The following is a 24,659-nucleotide window of genomic DNA, read 5'->3' on the forward strand; positions in this document are numbered from 1 at the left end:
CTGAGGTAGAATTTTAGTTGTATCATGATTAATGAATAAGATTTGTACATAAAGAAATAGAGGAAAGGTTTGCAGGTGGTAATAATATTTGTTCACATTTATTGAATATTTACTGTGTGCCATTTGTTTTTCACAGTACCAGGAATGGTAAATGTATGGATAAATATAAAATATGTTTTTTTATCTTTCAACATTTATTTAAAAGGTAACTGGCTGTTAAAAACAAAAAATAGTAACAATGTATTGTGGGGTATGTAGAAGTAAAATTTTTGACATTGTAAAATGATACGACTGCTTTTTAGCTTCTTAAAAAGATAACCGTACACTCATCTTCCCATATGATCCGGCAATTCCTCTCTTGTTTACCCAAGAAAAAAGAACTTGTCTCCTCCTGAAAGACTTGCACACAGATGTTCATAGCAGCTTTACTCAGAAAAGCCTCAAACTGGCATCAGCCCTTCATCAGTTGAATTTGTAAACATATTGGGATATATTCGTATAATGGAATAATACCCAGCAATTTAAGGGAACTGTATGGATGAATTCTTAAAATTTTATGATGAGTAAAAGTAGTTAGTCCCAAAAGAGTTTATATGCCATTTACATGACGTACCAGAACATGAAAAACTAATCTTTAATGACAAAACCCATCAGTGGTTCACTGGGGCCAGGGATGGGGGAGCGAAAATTGAATGGTAAGTGATACAAGGGAATCTTTGCAGTGATTGAGATGTTCTATATCCTGATTGTGTTGGTGGTGGGCATATATATTTGCCAAAATACACTTAACTGTACACTCAAAATGAGTTTATTATATTGTATATAGATGATACCTCTCCAAGTTGATTTTAGAAAAAAGAATGCAATCATAGAGTACGTTGAAAGAAATTTATTGTCCAGATGAAGAGAGACTTTTGTTCTACTGATGTTTATTTTATTGAAGATGACAGTTGGAATAAGCTCATCCACAGAAGTGTTGGTGAAAGCAAGAGGGTATAGATGATGTTTAAGCCTGTGACTCAATAATGTTGTAAATTATGTCCAGGTCATTGGAGTGTACAGATTATTTTTTAGATATATACAATATATACATTGTTTTTTAGATACATACAATATATACAATAGAGTATATATTCTAAAATACTCTGATATTTGATAAAGAAGCTCAAAGAATGCTCCAACACAACGAATCAAACTCTTTGAGACACTAACTAGACACAAACTTGTTATTGTTATCCAACTATTTCTCATTTCAAATTATACTATTAAGTAGAAAAGGAAAAAAAAAATCTCCTTTCCCTCTTCTCTTCTCAGATTAAGTCTAAACATAAGATTTGGCTATGAAACAGTTAGGTGGCTTTAGTATTTAATTATCTAAATATAAACTAACAACTCCTCTCATATCTATAGACAAGCATTATTGATAGTTGTATATATCTTTTTATAATTTTTGAAGGGAAGGCAATCTTAAAAAGCAGAAAGGAAACATATAATAATCCCATACTATACACTAATTTTTAAAAATTCAGCAATGTGAGAGACATGTTTGTCTTTTAAAATATATGTATATCATTTTACATGATTATTTGCATATTTAAGGACAAAATCATATCCAGGTCAAGAGAGGACACATATAAGATTGTGGTATGTACTTCCAGAGTGCTTTCAGAAATTTGGGGCCAGTTTACCCTCTCACAAAGGTGTGCTTGTTTCTCTATCCTCTCATCAATACTAAGTATTTTAAATCTAAGCTAGATAAAAAAAAAGATACCTCACTGACATTTTGATTTTGTATTTCCTTTTATTTTTTGAGCATCTCTATATATGTTAAGTAATCATATGAATTTATTTCATGAAATTCTTATTCAGATTTTCTGTAAGAACAGTATTATACCTTCTCCTTCCACATACTTAGACATGCATTTCCTTATAAGATTCTGTTATTCTTTGTGGTATATAAGGTATTTTCATCTTTTTTTCTCTTTTTTTTTTTTCACATGGGCAGGCACCAGGAATCGAACCCTGGTCCTCTGGCATGGCAGGCAAGCGTTCTTACCTGCTGAGCCACCGTGGCCTGCCCCCCTTTTTTTTATATATCTTTTTTCTTTTGACTTTTAATTTTTATATCCAATCATTAGACTACACATATTTTCAAGTTTTATGTAGTTAATCTGTCAATATTTTCTTTTATGATTTCTTACATTGGCATTATGTTAGGGAAAATTTCCTTACCCCAAGATTAAAAAAATATCCTTTGTGTATTCCCTCTAATACTTTTATTATTTTATATTCTATAATCAAATCTTTAATCCTTTGTCTTTCTTTTAGTGTATGAATTTTACTCACTTAGCTAATGAGGTAAACACAAATTAATGAGATATGAAGCGTGGGAAAGTGATGAATAATGATGCTATTATTTAATTATTGTAGAAATAATAAAGAACATTTACTGAACTTTTACTGTCTGCTAGGCACAGTGTTTTTATATTGTTTATCTTTATAACAATGCTGTCAGTTAGAAATCAGTATCTGTATTATCTTGTAAGAGTGAAGAAACTAGTTCAGAGAGCTAGATAACTTACCTAATGTCTCATAATGGGTGTTACTTATCTGTTATTTATTGTATAACGAAGTACCCCAAACTTAATGGCTTAAAACAAAAAGCATTTATTATCTCACTTTTTCTGTGGGTCAGTAAATCATGAGCTGCTTCGCTGTGTGGTTCTAGCTCAAAGTCTCTTATGAGGTTTCAGTCCAGATGTTGGCCAGGGCAGCAGTTGTCTGGAAACTGCAGGGTCTTCTTCCAAGGTGTCTCACTGACTTAGCTATTGGCTGGTGGCCTCCGTTCCTTGCTGGTTGGTGGTAGGAAGCCTTGGTTCCTCAACATATAGGATAGGCTTCTCCGTAGGGCTGCTGAGAGTCCTTATGACGTGGCAGCTGACTGCCCCAAACCATGTAACTGATAATGAATGACCTGAAACATTTCTCCTGTTTTAACAAATAATAATTAATTATATTTGGTTAATTTTCACTTTTAGTAAACTATCTAGAGACAATGAAAATAGAACATGGTAGAGTGGAGAGGACACTTGACTTGAAAAGATTTGAGTTTGGGATCTAATGTGGCTACGAAATAACTGCAAAAATCTGAAAATTTCATGTAATCGCTCTAAACCTATGTTTCTCATTTTAAATATTAGGAAGTTGGATGAAGAACTCAACAGATTAGTTCTGATTACAACATTTGAGCTTAAGTTAGCAAAACTTAAAGGCTAGTTAAATTATATGACTATTATTTGTTATTTTAGTCCTTCTTTGGAAAGACAAAAGAAAAAGAACAACTTATATTGAAAATTGAAATGGTGCCTTTTACTGCTCACTATGAACAGATCGTTTGATATTTTAATCTTAATAAGAAACATATTCCTTCACAGCTATTTCTCTATAGTTTGTTTCTTCATCAATTGAGTCATAGGCTTTCTGTTTTGCATATGTGAAAAGCCTTGTATATTTCAACGCCTCATATGTTAAACTCTGAATATTTAATTTTACCAAGAAGATATTGTCAAATGGGAGACAATGGGCCATGATTTTGCCTGCAGAATAAAGAACTAATTTAAACAATTTAATATGAAAGTCCAATTTAAATGAAATGGCACGTTTTTGTAATTTATGGGAAAGATGATGTTCTCTGCAGTATAGTGTTAGACCTACCACAAACTAAACCAAATAAAAAGTTTGAAAAATATCCTAATACCAATTCATTCTGTTATACTCTATTTATGTACTTTTTCTGTTTTTGTTGCCATAATCATATTGTATTTCATAGACATTTTATTCAGAATTTAGTTGTAATATATTGGTTCACAAGGCATTGGGAATTTATCATGGGAAAAAAAGACTTGTAAGAAGAGCTTTGGGTGAAATAGATAAATGTTTACTTATGATACTTGTGATTTAGTTACATATGCCTGATTTTAAAAATGTCACATAAAACAATATTTTAATTCACTATATTTTAGCTTAAATTTCATGAAATAGCTTTATTCCAATTCTTTACATACATTTATAAAATTAGTGTCTTTTTCAAAGTTTTCCATAGCATGTCATCTTCAGTTTCATTCAAGTTATTTGAGTTCTAGCATGTTTTGAATCCATGTATGATACTATCACTTAAAATTTCATCATGAGACACATCTTACATAACACACTAGGGGTGTTGTTTTAACACTTGTTCCTTAGGTATATATATATTTGACTACCGTAATGTAACAATATAATCTTTTGCTTTTTTAAGTGTTCTCTGAAAGGCTTATTTCCATTGGAATTTTGAATAAAATTACTAAGAATAAACTTTAAAACTGTATTAAATTTCTTTGCCTCCATTTTTACCTGTCTGTCAGAATAACTTCTAAGATTATCCCAAATTAATAGTGATTGGGGTCATTTCTAGCTAATACATCATTCCAAAACAGCACTTTGTCATTTGAAATAAAATAATTGGGACTGTTGCTCATAACATGAGGGCTTTTGTCTGAACTTTTTAATAAGCTACACCCTCTTTTCTGAGTAATAATATTGAGTAAATATTTTGCCTAATATTCTGGAATATACTAAATATCTCATAATAAATATATTGAATACCTGTCACTTTCAATATATTTATTGAAAAGTAATCATCAAATTTTTCAATATATTTATTGAAAAGTAATCATCAAATTTATATAAAAGTAATCATCAAATATTTCTTGTCCTCAAGGAACACATGCTACAGAGAGAGATGCAGATAAGTAGCTGGAAATTTTCAGTACTATACATTAATTACTATTGAAGCAAGCAACAAGAGAGAGTTATAGAGGCATATAAGAGAGGCACCCAACCCAAGCCTAATTGATCAGGGAAGGCTTCCTAGAAAGATGAATAGGAATTAACTAGTGGTAGAAGTGTTGCAAGAAAAGGAACAGCTTGTCCAAAAGCCTGGAGGTTAAAAGAAAAAGTTATATGACAGGTTCATGAGTCTAGAGTGAAACTTGCAGGTGGGAGTGTATTTACCTGTAAAGTTGCAGAGGTAGGCTCGATAATCCATGGATTACTATAAAACTCTTATTAGAAGTAATTAGATCATTCCAAAATTAAGATGTTCAAACAGAAGTGTTTAAGAAATGTTTAAACTGTAAATAAAAAAGCAAAAATAGTCAGATCATTTGTTTCACTTCCTATGTACGTGGGAAAAGACTGATGAATGACCTTTCATAATCTTAGTACATAAACTCTGAGAGTAGCAAATGTGAATCTGATACATTTCAAAGCCATCAGGGAAGGCTTCCTAGAAAGATGAATAGGAATTAACTAGTGGTAGAAGTGTTGCAAGAAAAGGAACAGCTTGTCCAAAAGCCTGGAGGTTAAAAGAAAAAGTTATATGACAGGTTCATGAGTCGAGTGAAACTTGCAGGTGGGTGTGTATCTACCTGTAAAAGATGAAGTTGCAGAGGTAGGCTCTGCAACATTTTCCCTGAAAATGTACATAGTTATAATCATTTCAACATTTGGCTTAATTCAGTCAACATTATTTATCTTACAGTTTTATCAATGAAATGACGAGCATTCTGTTGAGATATTATAATTATCATTATAGTTTATTGGTATAAATCACATGAACCCAAGGCCCTGACTCTGGCATACTATTTAAACCACATTACGTAGTCAGGCTTTGAGGTGGTCTCAAGATGAGATGTTGCACAGGCCTGTACAGAAAATTTCTATTTTCTATTTTCTAATTCAGGGATAAGGGCTACTAATTGGATTTAGGTAGAAATAATAGATTCCTTTACATATGAACTTCAAGTAAGAAGAGAATTTCTATTTGATATTAAAAATTTCACTAATTATTACTGTTTTGTTTTATCTCACTGTCAAGGTCTTACTAGCTCTGAGATCAAGGAATTGACACAATTCCAGGTTACTGCCTAGGGAACAAACCTTGTAAATACGCAATTCCACCATACATGAAGTTGAACTTTACTCCAAAACAAGCTGTTCATCACCAATTGAAGCATGAAACTGATATGTGTTGAGCAAATTGTGGCAGCATTCAGAAAGAGCTTCAGTTTCTTTGTGTTTCTGTATCCTGTAAAATATAATTCCAACCATATATCAGAGAACACTCCAGAATTTAATAACTAGAAAATAAGACCTGGTTTGTACTTTTGAGCACACTGTTTTCTAAGGAAATTTTGGTTTTCAAAGTGCAGAGTAAACAAACTCAGCAGGGAAAGAACAGGAGAATGCTATTCTCTGTGACATATTTGTCCACCACACAAGTCTGCAGAAGATCCATATTTGGGGCAGAAATGTCTGGTATTCCCCCACAGTAGAACCTCTTAAATTGTCCCTTTAAAGAGTAGAAGCAACATTTTTACCGTGTCAGAGGTTATATAAATTGTAAAGTAGAAAAAACAAAATGAAAAAAAAATTGATGAAATGTGATACAAAGGGAAAAGGGAAATACCTTCTGGTTTTGAAGAATCTTCATTGCTTATCTATAAGCTTAATTTCCTTGGCTCTACCCCCAAACCTTTCTAGACATCCCAACTGTATTTTGCTTTAAAAAGGTTGTGGTGCTGACTGAGGTGCATGGCCTTCAAAAAGGGGGGATTTCCATAAGGGTTTGTATCTTAAAGTGCTACAACAATGCATGAGTTAACTATAAAAATATAATGAACATTTAGAAGAAAGAGAACTTACTGAAATCATATCTACAATGTGATATTCTCTTTTGCTGTTTGTTTGAGGTATTACTCAAGAGAAGATACTTTTTGGGATTTACCCAAACCATTTTATTTTATTTTATTATGCTGTATGGTGGGGTCACATTTCATTATTTTTCCATGTGAGTATCCATTATTGCAGCATCATTTGTTGAATTTTTGTTTGTTCATTTATTTGTTTTTTGGGAATTGAACCTGGGTCTCCTGCATGGCAGACGAGAATTCTACCACTGAACTAGAGCCAAGCCATTTTTAACCAAGGAAGCCCACAATTATACAGACTAAACTGGGCAACTGAGTTTTATTACTCAGGAGATCCATTGAATGTGGTTTTCTTTCATGTTACATAAGAGGGTATCTGAATGAAACATGTTTTTCAGTCACAGATGAAGGCGAGGGGGATTATTTAGGATGTGACTGGCTTGCTATTTTTGAAAGCTTCTCAATTACTTAGAACTGTTTTCTTTTTTGTTATAAAGATCTGCCTTTGCTGCCTCACTTGTTGTAACTCAAACTTCTGGCTTTTGTCCTTTATACCAGTGTTTCTCTAACTGTTGCCTACAGACCTGGTAATTTAGCAACAGGTGTATGACTTTTGACAGCTTTAGAGAAAAAAAAAAAGCAATGAAATAATTTTATTCACATACACTTCATAAGCATAAAATATAAGATTAACTGTAGATTTTACAAACTTTTTCTTAAAGATTCCATACATACTGCAAAGACAATTTATCTCAACCAACGATAGTATATGTAAATGATAGGTATTGGTTAATGTTTGTTTGTTTTTGTTTTTTGTATGCTGTTTGGCGGGGTCACATTTCATTATTTTTCCATGTGAGTATCCTGTTATTGCAGCACCATTTGTTGAATTTTTGTTTGTTTTGCTTGTCTGTTTTTTGGGAAAGTACATGGACCAAGAATTGAACCCAGTTTCCCGCATGGCAGGCGAGAATTCTACCATTGAACCACCCTTGCATCCCCAGGTCTTAGTTAATGTATTTGTGTAATACTTATGGATTATTTACATTTGTTAACCTTTGCATTGTTCATTGCTACTTTTCTGTTACATTTCCATTTCACAAAACTGTATTGGTAGTTAATAATAGGTTTCTTGAAATATATGTATTGTTGAAAATGTTAGCTACATAATTCAGAATAATATTGTAAATATAAATAGTGAATGGTATTGTAGAGTAATGTAGAATATACATTAAGTGCATGTTGAATGGATATGCAGGTGTGATGATCATATAAGCAGTTGAAAGAGTACAAATAGCATAATGATGAATAGCAGGAGTCCTTTTTCCTCCTAGCTCATAGTGTTTTGTCTCCTTAAACTTTGTCAAAAAAATCAAAGGGAGTTATTGAGCTTGTTTTGTCATTTTGAATACTTTCTGGAACAAAAATTACCAAAGGTGGAAAGATCAAAACTACAAAGGCTTTATTCAGAGTAGAAATCTTCTTAGCAAAAACAGATGCAAGTACTTTGTACAGAATTGCCTCAAACTGGTAAAATTGACCTCAAAGTTAATGACAATTATGCTCAGAGAGAAAACAGCAGAAACTATTGATAAAATTCCTTTATATCAACATGTTTAATACATTCTGGAGAAAACCAGATACTGTCTAATGTATGTGCTAGCAGTTAAGTTGAAAGCTCTAAATCAGCTCTTGGCATTTGTACAGTGAATATCTGGGTGAGAAGTGCTTGATGACTTTTTGATCTACTTATAACTAAAAACCCATACTTTGCAATAGAGATTTGCATTTGTGTTTAATAATTATTTTCTGAACTGTAATGTTGACTGATATTGATTGGAAAACTGTCATTGTTACTGTATGAAAAACCAGCTTTTACTATAGCAAACAGGACTTTTGTAATATGAATAAAAGTGACTTCTGAAAGAGTTCGTAAACTACACTGACAGGTATGAATGAGGTTTGAGAGAAATAACATTTCTCATAATCTTCTAATACCTATAAAGAGTGGTCCTTTAATTGCAAGAAGCCTTGGAAGTTAGTAAACAGCTTTAACCTATTAATTTAAGGCCACCATGATTTTAGTTGAGGATAAGATATCAGGACAGTTTGAAATAACAAACTCTGGTGCAAATGGCTCAATAATCCCTGAGCATTTGATTCTTTCACAATATTTGATGTGTTTCTTCATTTTGTGATAAAAAAAAAACTGATGCTACATTATTGAACCTGTTTAAAAACAACCTCCAGGTGCAATTTTCAGTCCTATACAGTTGTTTTTCTCTAACAACTGTATAGGACTGAATGCTACCAAAGAATGAATTAAGGGCCCATCCCTCTCCATCTTTCCAGTTGAAACCTTCAGCTTTTTAGGTTTCAATGTGGGTTGTAATTGTGGACCTAGCCTCTGACACATAGTGAAGGTAATCTCCAATGAGAAGCTGCTCCATAATCTCTGGGTCAATTTTTGTTGCAGTTGATCCAGAACTACCTGGCTGATCCACCTTTAACTTGATGCTAATCCCAAAAACCTATAATTGTAAATTATGATTTTCTCATTCAGTAGAAATGAAGAGAAAACAATTCTGGATGTACAACCTGATCTATGGCTCAAACAACTTATCGCTTAGTCAGATAGATGCACCTTAATGAAAGATTGCAAACAATAGCAACCTTCCAGCTAAAATTGGTGGCCCACATATTTGTTGAATCTTCATCAAATGGTCTAGCAGATGACAACAATTTGAGAAACAATCTTAGGATCATAAAATATGAGAAGAAAGAGAGAATAGAGGAAAAAATTCATATCAGAATTTGAATTTAGGAAAAAAATAAAAGGGAGTAATATACAAAAAGAAAGGACCTCTCTTCTGTTGATTTTTTTCTTCATTTTTTTTTCCTAAGGGAGGGTTAAATCTTATATTCCTGTCCCCTTCCCTTCTTTAGTTTGTCCTTTGATATTATAAAGCTCATCCCTATCAGTGAGCATCTGCATTTATAGCACCATTAATTTGGCTGGATTCATTACGTTTGTGTTGTTTGCCCTGTCCCATTTTTAAAAAATTGTAAGGATAGTGCATACTTTGTGAAAAATATTTTTCCTGTTACAGGTATAGTTTTAGAAAAGTGTAGTGTCTGTTTTTGTTTAGTGGATATAACTTTTTAGGCATTTAATTCCAATTAAAATAGCTCTCTTGTTTTTACTTATAATAAAAATGATGTATTCTTACTATAGAAATCAACCATTACTGAAAAATTATATAGGCAATAGAAAAATCACCTCACTTTTCAAGTATTATGTACACATATGTAAATATATAATTTTTATATTTATATATACATGGATTATATATAAATGCTTCATGTTTTATAGTTGGATGGAATTTGAAATAGAGAAATTGAAGATGTACAATATAGCTAATTTAATGAATGGGATTCATGATTCTTACAGGAAATTGCATGTTGTGTTCCACAGAGCCTTTTGTGGTCCTATGTGTGGCATGAGAATACTACATTGAGATAAACATCCATCAGAGGAAACCCAAATATGTTTTGCTCCTTTCTCCCCTCTGTTTTATGTGTGCAGCGCATTGCTGGCTGAGATTGATGTTGAAAGAATGTTCTTCCTTTTCCTTATTCATGGGTATGCCATTTTTCTTCTGTCACACTGACAGACTTTGCCCAAGCACAGAGGCACAAGCTCTGATAACAATACTGTCAACAAATATTTGGTGCAATCTATGGGCCAGTAACTGTTCTACAGTTACTTTACTGCATTATTTGATTTAATTTTTGTGATATTCTCATGCAGTAGTTTTTATGCCTATTTGGAGATGAGGAAACTGAGACTGAGTGAGATAGATTGAATCACCTATGGGCAGAGACACAGCAAGTAATTAGTGAGGCTGGGTTTGTATACATACCTGTTTGTCAAGGACAAGGTCAGCAACCAAACAGTGGCTAAAAATGGCCTGTTCTTAATAATTCTGCAAATAAGTCTCACGAAAAAGAAAATGCTATCCTATATAGGCTTTAAACTTGACACTTCTCAGATTGTGATTTAATCCATATAGGTTGGCGTTCTGGCATTGTTATGTTTTAAACACCTCCCTCATGATTCTTATTGAAATTTATTGATATGGATAATGATCAAAGTAATCTCATTTTTCTCAAAATTTTAATAATACTCATTAAAATCTTCAAACCAGCATCATTTGATTTAGGTGTCTTTTCTTTTTTCTTTACTGTCATTCATTTTGCCATTCAGATTAACCAGATAATAGGGCTGAGCCACATTGACCCTTTATCCTCTCATTTAGGTCTGAAGCTTGAAGAAAAATATGTGATAACTAGAAAAAAATGAAAGTTTGCTTCCATATCCTACAAGCAGATTTATGCATTGTTATTGTTTTTTTTTTTCATTAAGGAATAAAAGAGGTTGAACCTAGCCTTGGTGGCAGCAAGAATGCCAATATTTAGTATTATATTATTGAAACCTCTTAAGAGAGTAAACCCTAAAAGTAAGGGCTTAGGAATTCAAGGAAATAGGAATTATAGGGGGAAAATAAAAGGTTGAAGAGGTAAATAAAGCATTTTATCTCAAAACCCATTCCTATGTAGACATGACAACTGCTCTGATTCCAGCTACTTTTTAATAGTTCATTTAAGGAAAAATATAAACTCCTTCAGAGACTATTTTTCAGGGTTAATGTATTTATTTAAAGTTTAATATGTTTACTACAGTAACATATAATAGAATAAAGTATCTAGGAATAATATTAAATAAAGGGGAAAATAATTGTACACTGAAAACTACAAAAGAGAACTACAAGAAATAAATGGAAAGGCATCTATGTTCATGGGTTGGAAGACTTGGTATTGTTAAAATGTCAGTACTACTCAAAGCAATCTACAGGTTCAGCACAATCCCTATAAAAATTCCAACAGCATTTTTTTTTCAGAAATGACAAGCCAATCTTCATATTCATATGGAGTTGCAAGGGGCTCTAAATAGCAAAAGCATCTTGAGAAAGAACCATGTTGGAGTTCTCATACCTCTCATTTTCAAAATGTAACTACAAAGTTATAGTACCATAACAAGCAGTATGGTACTGGCATAAGGATAGACATATATATCAATAGAATTGAATTGAGAGTCTATAAATACACTCAACATACATTAACAGCCACTTGATTTCTGACAAATTGTCATTTTAGACAAAGTGCCAAGTTCACTTAATGGAGAAAGAATAGTCCTTTTCAAAATAATATGCTTGGAAAATTGGATACTACATGCAAAAGAATGAAGTTGGACCCTACTTCCCACCATATTAAAATATAAATCAAAATGTGTCAAAGACCTAGATATAAGAGCTAAAACCATAAAAATCCTAGAAGGAAACATAGGGGAAAATTTTCATGACCCTGGATTTGACAACAGATTCTTAAACATGACACCAAAAGCACGAGCAACAAAAGAAAAAAAAAATCAACCTTCATTAAAATGAACATTTGTGCATCAAAGGGCATTATCGAGAAAGTGAAAAAACAATTTATAGATGGGAAGATGTATTTGCAAATTATACATCTGTTAAGATTTTTATATCCAGAATATATGAAGAACTCTTAAAACTCAACAACAAACTATCCAACTTAAAAATGGTCAAAGGAAGATGCATGAATGGCCAATAAACACATGAAAAGATGCTCAATATCATTAGCTATTAGGGAAATACGAATCAAAACAACAAGATGCCATTCATACCTACTAGAATCACTATTATTGAAAAGAAACAAAAAATAACAAGGATGTGGAATAATTGTAACCCTTATGGATTGCTGGAGGAAATGTTAAATGTAACTTCTATGGAAAACAGTTTTGTGCTTCCTCAAAAAGTTAAAGAAAATTACTATATGAATCCGCAATTCCATTCCTAGGTGTGTATCTCAAAGAATTGAAAGCAGGGACTCAAACAGATACTTGTACATCATTGTTCATAGCAGCATTATTCACAATAACCAAAAGAAAAACAACTCTATGTCATCAACAGATGAATAAATGAGCAAAAAAAATACACACACACACAAATATATAGGTCTACACATGTATACACACATACATTGGAGTATTATTCAGCCTTAAATTGAATGAAGTTCTGATGCATATTACAACATAGATCAACTTTGAAACATTATGCTAAGTGAAATAAGTTGAAACACAAGGGGCAAATATTGTATGATTCCACTTATATGAATTATCTAGAAAACAAATTCATAGAGACAAAATAGATGAGAGGTTAATGGGCGGGGGTGGGGGTAAGAATGGGAGAATTGCTTAATGAAGACAGAGGTTTTTTGGGGGATGATGAAAAAATTTTGATAATGAATGTTGGTGATAGTAGAATAACATTGTAAATTTTATTTTACAATGTAGACAGAAATGAAATAGCAAAACTTATGTGTATATATATATGTATGTATATATATATGACCACAATGCATTTAAAAAATAACATATGTGTACTATGCTGATTCATTCTGCTGCTATAGAGAATTTCTAATTCAAGACTGCTAGACACTGTGTTTTTAGACTCATTCCACAAGTAATTAAAGATGTTGTAAAGACAGCTCTGTTCTTTCTCAAGATCTGAATGGAAATTTCCTCTGCATTTGGGCAGGCTTCAGCAACTAAGTTGGAGATGAGCTGATCCATTGGAAAGTTTTTTCATATGTACCTTAACATGTTTTCTAAAATGGAGTTTACTTTCATTGATTGCATAGAGTACATTGTGATAAGTTTTAAATATCTGGTACACCTAATGATCTTTAAAAGAGGCCGCTATTTTACCACCTCCTCTCTTTTTATGTTCTCTGTGTATCTCATCTTCCTGTGCTTCTCTATTTGATTCTGCTTTTTTTCCAGCTTCAAAATTGTTGAATGTCATGGTCTCAGTCTACCTTGGTATGTCTGGGCAGAGATTATCAAATACACTGCAAAGCCAACTCCTCAGGGGCTGGATTCTTGGCTATCAGAAAAGAAGGTTGGGGGCGGGGACAGGTAGAAGTTAACCTCTGATTTGCTAGAAGAAACTCTCTGAGAAAAGAAAAACGTTCATTCTTATAATCCAGACAGGGTCCTTAGAGTAGCTTCTGCTTAAGAAAAAGAGGGAGGGAGACCTTCTACATTACTAAATAACCTATTTCACTGTTGAGTATTCAAACTTTTGTGCCAGTTTTAAAAATACGATGATGTTGGGCAAGCAGAATGGGTTTCTCCATAAGGGATTTACAGTCATTTGGAAATTTCAGGACCTGAATTACAAGCCATTTCCTAATTAGCTGGTCATCAAAATATCAACCCAAATCTGAAAAATGTAAAGAGTTTTTACAGTGTGAATTCCCTGATGGTGCTAAATATTGGTCATAATTTTTTTGGCATGCCAATTCTTCCAAAATAATTATCAGAAAAACATGCACTTATTGAATATGCAATCCAATTTATAGTATTGGCATTATTGCCCTTTCCATTTTTCATAGAAGGGCATAGAATTATTTGGTCCTGTCATCTTGTTTTCACCTTCTGGTTCCAACATGTTTCAAACTGTGAAATATGACAAAGTAAATGAAGGACTAGAGTTACTATCTGAAAATTAGAGGTTTGGTTTTAGCAGTATCATTTATTAACCATAGTATATAAAACTACATTAGCCTCTGTTTCCTTTCCAGTAAAATGGGGATAGTAATGTTTGTTCCTAAGGTCATGGTGGCAATCAAGGCAAAGAGGGGACATGATGGATATGAAAAGACTTTATAAATTTTAGATACTGTACACATATATGCATTATTATTATTTCAAATTAAATGAAGACTTCTCAAAGAGATGTTTAAAAGCCATTGAATTCAATGTTATACCTTTAATTCTATCTGGATATTTTAATTCTCTTTAACTGCCTTTTCCCCATTATGTACCAACATAATCTTAACTCTGAAAATTATTGTTCCTTTTACAGTAATCTATTTCATGTCAATCAGTCCATGCATTTCATAGCTTTTTCAATAAAGGAATTATTTAAGTAGAAAACACAAGCTCAGAAATAGCAACTGATGTTATAGAGAACATCAGTTCTCTATAACCATAGAATTGGAGGCTCTATGCTGCCTTCTGAGGTCTATTAAATTACTCTTGCTGGTGCCGGCGGCTGGAGTACTCAGCTGCCCCTGCAGCATATTTCAAAAGCAAACACTAATGGCTGGTAGAAAACAATTTCTCACACTGATGCCAGTACATTTCTGAAATGCTAATTGGACCATGTCACTCTTCTTTTTTAAAACATCCTCCCTTTGTGCTCAAGGTAAACCCAAACATCCTAGCATGGATTATATTGACCTTAGATATTTAACCACAATCTACTTGTCAGTTTTATTTTTAGTCTTTCTTCACCCCATGCCTTACATTGCAACCTTACTAAATTTCTTGCCATTTCTCCTAAATATATCATGTACTTACATGTCTCTGAGCATATGATGCTTCCTCTGTCTAAATTACCATTCTGTCTTTCTAAAATGCCTTGCTATCTAGTGAAATCCTTTTCATCTTTCAAAATCTAGCTCAAATTATCACCTCCTCGGTAAAGTCTTATTTGGTTCTACTGAGGAAGCTAAAGGCCATTCCATCATCTTCTTAAGCACATGCCTCCTGAATAAAACCTAATACATTGTAAAATGATTGTTGTTTGCGTAGCTCTTTCACCACAGATTACTAGTCATGGTCCTGCCTTGGACTCCCTTTCTGTCTGCCATCTTGAAGTCCTTGACACATACCAGTCTCTGAATAAATGTTTGAATGACTGAATGACTCATCCAGTCAGTGAGTTATTCATCATTTTGTCAGGCCACAAGGTTTGAAATGAAAAAACACGACCTTTTGAAAAGCACTCACCATTGCATAAACTACTTGTTAAATTGAGAAAAAAGACAACTATTTAACATTAAAAAAAAGAAATCAGATGAATGTTGATTGATAATGTAGATTCCCGGTGATGTAAAAAAACAAAACAGCCACAGCTCAGCAAGATTAAATATTTCAATTCATAGCTTTGAGAAGAATCATAGCTTCATATGATGAAAATACTCTTAATGATAAATAGTTCAATTCCCCATGTTTTGCACAAATATCTCCAGTCTCCTTGTGCTCACTAAGATCACAGGTTCCTGATTATTCCTCCAATCCCATAACTAGTCAGCATTTAACGTCCTTGAATCTTTCACCCATTCATTGTATATTATGATTTCTAGCTTTGATACCTTCCTTCTCCCCATTCTTTGAACCTTATAGTGCTACTGGGTCATTATTCTGTATCACAATATTTGTTGGGCCATTTCACCATTGCTGACCATAATGGGACTGTCATTTCCCTCATTATAGGTACTGTTATTCTGTTAGCACACTCTAAAATTTTTTCTGTGTTCATACCACATGATTAACTCATATTGACCTTACTTAAGATACTGTCTCTTCCTATCTAAGGATACAGCAACAGGTCACTGAGATATTATCTAGTAATGATGTCAGAGAAGAAGCCAGTAACATCCAGTAAAGGAGAGTGCCAAAAAAAAAAATTAACAAAAGTATGAAAAAATTGTGTGAGTTAGATATAGACACAATACAATGGTTAAATGCTGGTGAAAATATTATGTTAAAATTAATTCTTGAGAGTTCGCGACTTTCAGTTTGCAGATGTGTTAAGAAAATTTTGATAGTAGCACAGTTTTTAGAACGCCGATATAATTTTATATTCAATATTTTTGGAATTTTACTTTAACATAACAATTTGAATAGTTTATTAAAGATTTCTATTTTGTGAAATTTGTGATTTCTATAAGGTTGGATGAATTTTTTTTATATTTAAGAAGAAATTGTTTCATGAAATATGCCCTCAGTTTTATGAAAGAAATTCAACGAAAAATATGATTTTTATATCAAAACTGTATAACAAGAAAATTTCACTGGCGCAAGTTCAGTCTGGTCAACAAGTAATGTATGCTAATTTTATTTCTTACTTTCTTGAATATTCATAATTTAATGAGTGTATACATGCAGTGTGTTTATTGATGTGACTGGTTGTGTTTCCATCTATTAATTTGTGATATTTTTATTTTCTGTTTAGATTGTAGAGTCTGTAATGCCAAGGCATTTTCCACCTTGTTTAGTATTTGTCCTCATAGTAGTCTATGGTGTTATTTTGCATTCAAGGACCATACAATGTTATTGAAGATTGTTAATTGGATTTGAGAGTAACTTTACAGCATAGGCTTGCCTTGCTGTTTTTATTTTTTGCATTAATTTTTTTATTAGCAAAGTTATAGATTTCCAGAAAAATCATGCTTAAAATACAAAGTTCCCATTTACCCAGCCTTAACACCTTGCATTAGTGTGGTACATTTGCTACAATTCATAAAAGAACATTGTATAATGATAAACTATACTCCATTCCATAGGATTCATTGTTTATGTTGTATAGTCCTATGTTTTTTAAATTAACTTTTATTCTAGTAAAATATATACAACCTAAATTTTCCTCTTTAACCATGTTCAAATACATAATTCGGTGCTGCTTAATTATGTTCACAATGTTGTGCTACATAGATTTTCCTTGTAGGTCTTTGAGCCTGTGACATTTATCATCATGAATAGACTTGAGATTGGAAGTTTAACCCAGAAAAGTTGTTGTTTTTAGAAAATGCACATGACCATAATTTGGTACTGTTTGACTATGTAGTTAGTGATGATACATTTGCACTGTTAAAAATTAAAATAGAATTCTCTATATTAAGATCAAAAAGAATAAATATTTTCTATTGGATATATTTATTCAAAAAACTCAAAGTGAGAATTAAAGGAGTAGCTATATCTAGGCAGTTACATGTTTTTGATACTAATTTTCTATCAACCGCTACTTAAATGTCCCTCTCACCCTAAATTTCATTCATCCAAAATTTTCACCTCTATTGAACCCTACCAGTCATGTGTGCAGTTTCAGGTGTATTTCTTGACATTTTAACGTCAGTTATTCTTGGAAAAGAATTTTTTTTTCTAATCATTTACACTGTTCCAAGTTTGAAAGGCCTATTTATGTAGTTAAAATCCTTAACTTGGGAGTCAGATAGATGTGGCTTCAATATCTGCTCTGTCATTACTATGTGACTTGGGTCAGTTTTTTAATCATGATATTTTTTTCTAAATTAGAGAGACTTCATAGAGTTCCTAAGAGAAACAATTGTGACGTGGAGAATGCAAGCATTGTGATTGTCATTACTAATAGCTAAGTACATAGAAATCATCATAACTGTATATTGTTATCCAAGCAAATTCCTCTTTATTATCCATTTGATAGTAACTCCTCTGTGGTAAATTTGGGCAGCATGTCCTTAAAGATTGTCCTGAATGTAGCTCTAGTTTTGTTGTAAGCTTCCTTCACTAATGAAGTTGAGTTTTATTTTGGTTCGCTTCCTAGTAATGCTGGCGTGTTCTCAGTTAACTTTTTGTGCATACATAATAAGCTCTTTGAGAATTTAGGATTCTTGCAGAGATTTTTTTTTTTCATTCTATGGGCCAAATTAGAAAAGAAAGATCATTGTTGTCTCTTCAAGCCTTATGCTTACTAGGGTGAGTTCCCCATAACTGTTTTTGTGTTACTGATAACAATTGAAAATTATAGTTTCCTATCCCTCACAAATCCCCATATCTACCACCAGCTCATCTATGATATTTTAGGCAATTTGTTCTTTGTAGTGACTGAATAACTTATCTCCTCCTGTCTCTTTTCTCTTCCTATATATCTCCTGCACCTACACACTTTTCTTTCCCCTTTACTCAGATTTAAAAATACAGGTTTCTTTAAAGACCTATAAAGTGATTTCTTCATCATATTCAAGGATATCACTTATTCAACCAATGATTTATTGTGTGCTTTGCTTACTATCAAGGCTATTTTATATAGTGAGTTCAATCTGGACCATATTACATAAAACAGATGCTATTATTTTGCTTTTTATTTCATGTAAAAATTCTATAAAATATATTTTTAAAAGATTAGGACACTAAATAAGCCTAAGAAGTCATGATTCTTACCACTGGTTAATTTAGCTTATTTAGACAATTTGAATTTTTCCACTTCCCTTGAAAGCTCATGGGAAGACAATTTTGTCATGATAATATGACACTGACTTATCTTTTGATAAGAGTGTTAAAAGCAACCAGGCTGATGTACTCAGGGTTGGATAGCATGCCCCGATTTTTGTTGACTAGTGACCTCTAAAACTTATTACATTTGAGCCCACTTAATATCAAGTCACCTAATGGAAGCACATTTCTTCCCACCAAATCATTTTGTACTAATTCAGTACAATTTTGCCCATTTAATATCAATTGACACTAAATGATTTCCTGTGCAATGTCAATTGAAAATCACTGATTTCCTGCTAATACAGCACTTAGTGTCAATTTCTGTGTGTAGCAAAAGCATTTTTTCAATTAATTACACCATATAATTTTTTGTTTTTAGTTGTTTGCATGGTCTGTCTGATAATAGTTTTGTAAAACAAAGACATAAGAAGGAGAAAAAGATAACATTCCTCCTTGGCATTAAATAATTTGAATCTAATGATTATATTTTCAATCTATAGGAGATCATATAGCTTATGGACAAACTTTGGAATTTACCAAGCAGTGTGGTAGTAAATTGACATTTAACATTAAAAGGGATTGTGCATTTTTGAATGTATATGAACCTCTATGTAGAAATGTTGTGACCAATTAAAAAATACTTACCAGTACCTCATCTCATGATTTAGCTCAAGAAGACCTACTTTTTATTTGTGGAATATTTATAAATGAAAATTATTCTTTCTGTTGGAATGATAAGCTCTCTTAAGGTATTCTCATATACCCTTACCCAAAGAGTATAACAACATTACCCCCACTAGTTCATGAGAATTGGAAAAGCTTTGTGGACTGGCATAGTTAGCAGGAGCACAGCTGCAGCTGTTCTTTTGATTAATGTCAGGTTTACTCAGCAAGTACAAGTACTTTATATAATATGCAATACATACCCACCATTCTGGAGTGGTGGTGAGGAAAGGAGGAAATTAGATTTGACTCTCCCTATCCTAGAGAATTTGAAAAGTATGTATATAAAAAATAGAAAATATTCAGCAGTATAAATAAAATATATTTTGATTGGAGTAGAAAATATTCAAAAGTATAAATAAAATGTATTTTGATTGTTTACTAAAGTACTAAGATATTTAGACAAACACATGGTAGATTACCTAACTAGAATAAGACATGGCCCTTGTCCTACAGAACTCAAAATCTAAAAAGAGAAAAGATTTGTAAATGAAAAATCATTAAATAACAAATTTTGAGCGATAAATTTTAGGACATGGTCTGTAAATAGTATATGTCTGTAGATTTTTAGAATAATCAGTATGTACCTGGGATACTCTCAAGTGACTCACTGAGCTGTATAGTGAAGGAAGCTTCTGGTATGTTTTAGAAAGGAGCACTCAGAAATGGGACTACTTATGAAGTAACTAGATATTTTTCTTTTCTTTCAGCCTTCTTATAGTTTGATCCTAGCTCCCTCTTGACATCAGCTCCATTTTGGAATAATCCTCATTAGAAGAGAGAGTCATTATTTTAAGAATAATTCAAATGAGTATTTTTTATTGTGTACTACATAATGGATAGAATCGCAAGCTCTGGGGATGATGCAAAGAGATGTAAAAGGTGGCCCTTTCTCTTAAGTAACTTTAATCATAGGAGTGGGTAATACATGTAAACAGATAATATTATGAAGTACTAATTTGATTCTGTGCAACAGTGTACTATGGGCAAAAGAAGGAAAGACATGTATTCTAGCCTAGTAATTCAGGGAAAACTTCTTGAATGAAGGGCTATTTGAAATGATTCTTGAAGGATGGATAGGAGAAGATGGCTAGACATTGAGGGAGGACAGATCTCTGTTGGAAGGAACTACATAAGTAAAAGCATGGAAAATAGAAACAGCATGGTCTGTAGGATGTCATTATATTTAAACAAACATTTATTTTTAAATTTGGGATCATAATATATATACTTTCTTCATTTAACAGTATGTATTAATCATGATTTTTAATTTCTACATGGTATTCTGTCACATGTTGCAAATATCTTTCTAAATTTGCCTGCTTTTTAATTTTGTTTGTTTTTAATATATAAACCTTTGTGTGTGTGTGTGTGTGTGTGTGTGTGTATGTGTGTGTGGTAAAATCTCCTATTTTTTTTTAAAGTTATTACGTTTTCCTTTATAGCTTTTAGTTTTGGTTTCACATTTAGAAAGACCTCAACCCAAGATCAGATTAAAAATTCCTCTTTATTTCCTTCTAGATCTTTTATGGTTTAATTGTTTACATATAACTTTTCAAACCATCTGGAATTTTATTTTGATATACAGTGTGAGATAGGCTCTAAATTTACTCTGTTCTAAATATTTAACCAGTTGTCCCAGCACCATCAATTGAAAAAAAATCTATGTTTTCCCTGCTGATTTGAAATGCATTATTTATCATATGCTGAATACTTAATTTACAAATGGGTTCGTTTCCTGCCTTTCTATTCCATTTCCAGCCTTTCTCTTTTTTTTCTTTCTCTCTTCATTTCTAACAGTCTCTCTATTCTTTATCTGGACTATGCTATTTTAATTATTGTGGCTTTAAATATTCATTTTAAGCCTGGTAAAGTCAGTTTCCTCTTATTATTTTTCATTTTGAAGGATTGGCCATTCTTGTCCATTTAACCTCCTTAAGAACTTAAAAATAATCTGATCGAGCCCTACCACCTTCGATTTTATTGGAATTCTAATAGAGGCCATATTAAAGTTATCAATTTTTTTGAGGAGAATTGACTTATAGGTTTCCGATTGGAAAATGTCTTAATATATTCAAGATATAAAACATTCTTTAGTAAAATTTTGACTTTTTCCATACATTTCTTGTAATGTTCATTTCTATATATTTTATATTTATCACTGATAGTATTAGACAGTTATATTTTTAGCTTGCTATTCTTGGTATAGTGAGAAATTTTGTGTGTGTGTGTGTATATATTTATTTTGCAAAGAGGCAACTTACTGACTTCTGTTAGTTCTAAGAGTTCCTCAGTTTATTACCTTGAATTTCTTTTGTAAATTATATCTTCTGGAATAATGATAATTCTTTCTACTCCTCTCCTGTATTTATACTACTAGATTTTTGTTTGTGGTATGGCTAGAACTTCCAAATTATGTCAAGTAATAGGAGATGCTAGCAGGTGTCTTTGTCTTTCTCTTAGATTCAGTGGGCATACTGCTGGTGTTTTTCAGCAAGTGCAGTGTTAATTTTTAGGTAGTTATTCTTCATCATGTTAAAAGAGTTTATCTAGTAATTATTGAGTTTTTATTTTTAACTTGAATAGTTGTTGATTTTAATCAGATGACTTCGGCACATATAAAATGATTATTTTTCTACTTTATTATAATGATATGATAAACTATATTAATAAGTACTGTAATGGTAAACCATTTTAAACTTCTTTGGTCATTCTGAATGATTTAAAATATATTGCTATATTTATCTTGCTAATAGTTTATTTAAGAGTTTTTTAAGTAAGGTGGACTGTATCAGTGCTCTTCAATAGAAATATAATGTGAGCCAAATACATAATTTAAAATATTCTAGTAGCCTCAATTTAAAAGATTAAAAAGAAACCAGTGAAATTAATTTTAATAATTTATTTTATCTAACCAAATATACAAAATACTATCATTTCAATGTGGAATCAATATAAAAATATTAATATATATTTTATATTTAGTCTTCAAAATTTGGTGTGTATTTTATACTTTCAGTCTATCTCAATTGGGATTAGCCACATTAATCAACCACAGCATACACTAAACTATGAATTCATATTATCAGGTTGTCCTTGGTATTAGCCTTGCTTCAGAAAATGATTTTTTAAAGATGCAGTTCTCATAGGATATGCCTATTTTGATCCTTGAGAGTTTAATATAATTCACCCTTAAAACTCTCCATTTCTGAAACCTTTTTGCAGTTAATAATTTTTCACATTTACTGATCTTTTGAAATTTCCTACTTATTGAGTCCATTTTAAAATTTCAATTTTCCAGAATGTCATATCTTTTGTTGAGATTTTGTTGTATTAGTATATATATATTTGCATAGATTCTCAACTACCTTTTTTATTCTTTATTTTGTATATTCATGCTTTCTTTTCCATTTTACTTGATTAGAATTGCCATGTTTATTCTGATAGCTTAATTTCAAAATAGTGTTCTTGGATATACTTATAAGTTCTTCTGTTTTTCTCCATTTAAAGGTTCTAAGTAGAAAAATAACATAGTGCAATTTGTTTTAAATAGATCACTATGGTGCCAGAATGGAGAAAGGATTTTTAAAAGGATATTTGGATTCATGGACTCTTATAATATGTTACTGTGGTAGCCTTAGCTGTCGTAGGAAGTAAAATTAGTAGTGCTTGTTGATGGCTTGAAGCTAGGGGTAAGGAAGAAAGAATAGTCTAGAATGGATCTCAAGTTTATAACCTCGATAATTCAGAGTATAATGTTTGAACTGTTAATAGAAATGGAGAATATTGTCAGAGTAGCTGGTTTTGAAAGGTAAAAATAGTTGATTTTTATTCAGAGAATCAGAGGTGACTACATGACACCTAAGGGATATAGCCAAGAAGCATTTGACCTAGGAACTTTAGGATTAGAGCAGAGGTCAAAGAGGTGGAGAGGCATTTGGAAACCAGCAGTATATTTACAGTTGATAAGCTCATTAATGGGAAGAGATTTCCTCAAGGAGAATGTGTTGAATGGAAAATTGCAGAATCTCCGTACGAGCACCCAATTATTACTATTGAAAGGCTGGTGAAAGGAATGTACAAACAAACAAAAAGCAAACCAAAGAAATGAAAAACAAAGAGCAAAAGGGCTTAAAAGAGAATTAAAGAAGTAGGGCATAATATGTTTATTTTCCAAATTTTTCAGCTTTTTCACTTGATAATATAAAATTAACATCATAAATACTTATTGGAATAACTGAACAACTCCAGCAATACTAAGATAAATTTCTAAAGTGAATAATTTTCCACTCATCTTCTCCAAAATGTCCTTCCAGAGTCACTTATATATTTGTAGATGCTCTATATATCTATGTACATATATATACACCTCCATAGGATTTCTTGTTTTGGTTTGATTGTTAAATTTTTGAAATTACTTTGCAACTTGATTTTTTTCACTTAAAATGTATCATGTACTTTTGTCAAGGCCAATGCATTTAACATATACTTATCCTATTTAATGGCTGTATAATATTCCACAGTATGAATATTCAGTTGTTTCCATATAATATGATGCAATAATTTTTAGTTCTCTTTTTTTCCATTCTAAGTAATTCTCTAATATATACCATAAGTCCTTTGCACTGTTCTTTTGTTTCTGTAGGATAAATACTCCAAATAAGATTGCTGATTCAAAGGGTATATATATATACCCTTTGATTGCTGATTCAAAGGGTATATATAAAGTATATATATATACTTTATATAAAAGTAATATACTATATATAGTATATTTATAATATATAATATATTTTTATACCCTATATAAACTTTAATAAATATTTCCATGTTATTTTTCAAAAGACTGCAACAATTTATCTTCCGTAAAACTATTCAAGGGGACCTGCTTCTCTGACTCCTCACCAGTGATTAGAAGAGCTTTACAATTAAGTTTTAATATCTGGTAAGGCAAGTCCCACTATTTTTTCATCTTTTGCCAATCTGATTATTTTTATCTCATT

The 24,659-nt window shown here is 31.9% G+C and overlaps 1 protein-coding gene across 25 annotated transcripts in view; it reads left to right on the top strand.

Moving 5' to 3' along the window:
- The window catches only part of ZBTB20 (zinc finger and BTB domain containing 20), an 893,822-nt gene that overhangs the window by 90,550 nt on the left and 778,613 nt on the right, over positions 1–24,659 (top strand). For 3 of the 25 annotated variants that reach the window (XM_077118273.1, XM_077118271.1, XM_077118280.1), the window contains one exon: positions 24,502–24,601. The exons of 21 other annotated variants lie outside the window; for them this stretch is intronic. The gene's annotated coding sequence lies outside the window, so the exon portion shown is untranslated. Of the gene's footprint in view, positions 1–13,123; positions 18,415–24,501; positions 24,602–24,659 lie in introns of those variants that run through there. One more of the 25 variants, XM_077118282.1, reaches the window with a different exon arrangement.

Source organism: Tamandua tetradactyla, chromosome 10 (assembly GCF_023851605.1).
Source record: "Tamandua tetradactyla isolate mTamTet1 chromosome 10, mTamTet1.pri, whole genome shotgun sequence".
NCBI lineage: Eukaryota > Metazoa > Chordata > Mammalia > Pilosa > Myrmecophagidae > Tamandua > Tamandua tetradactyla.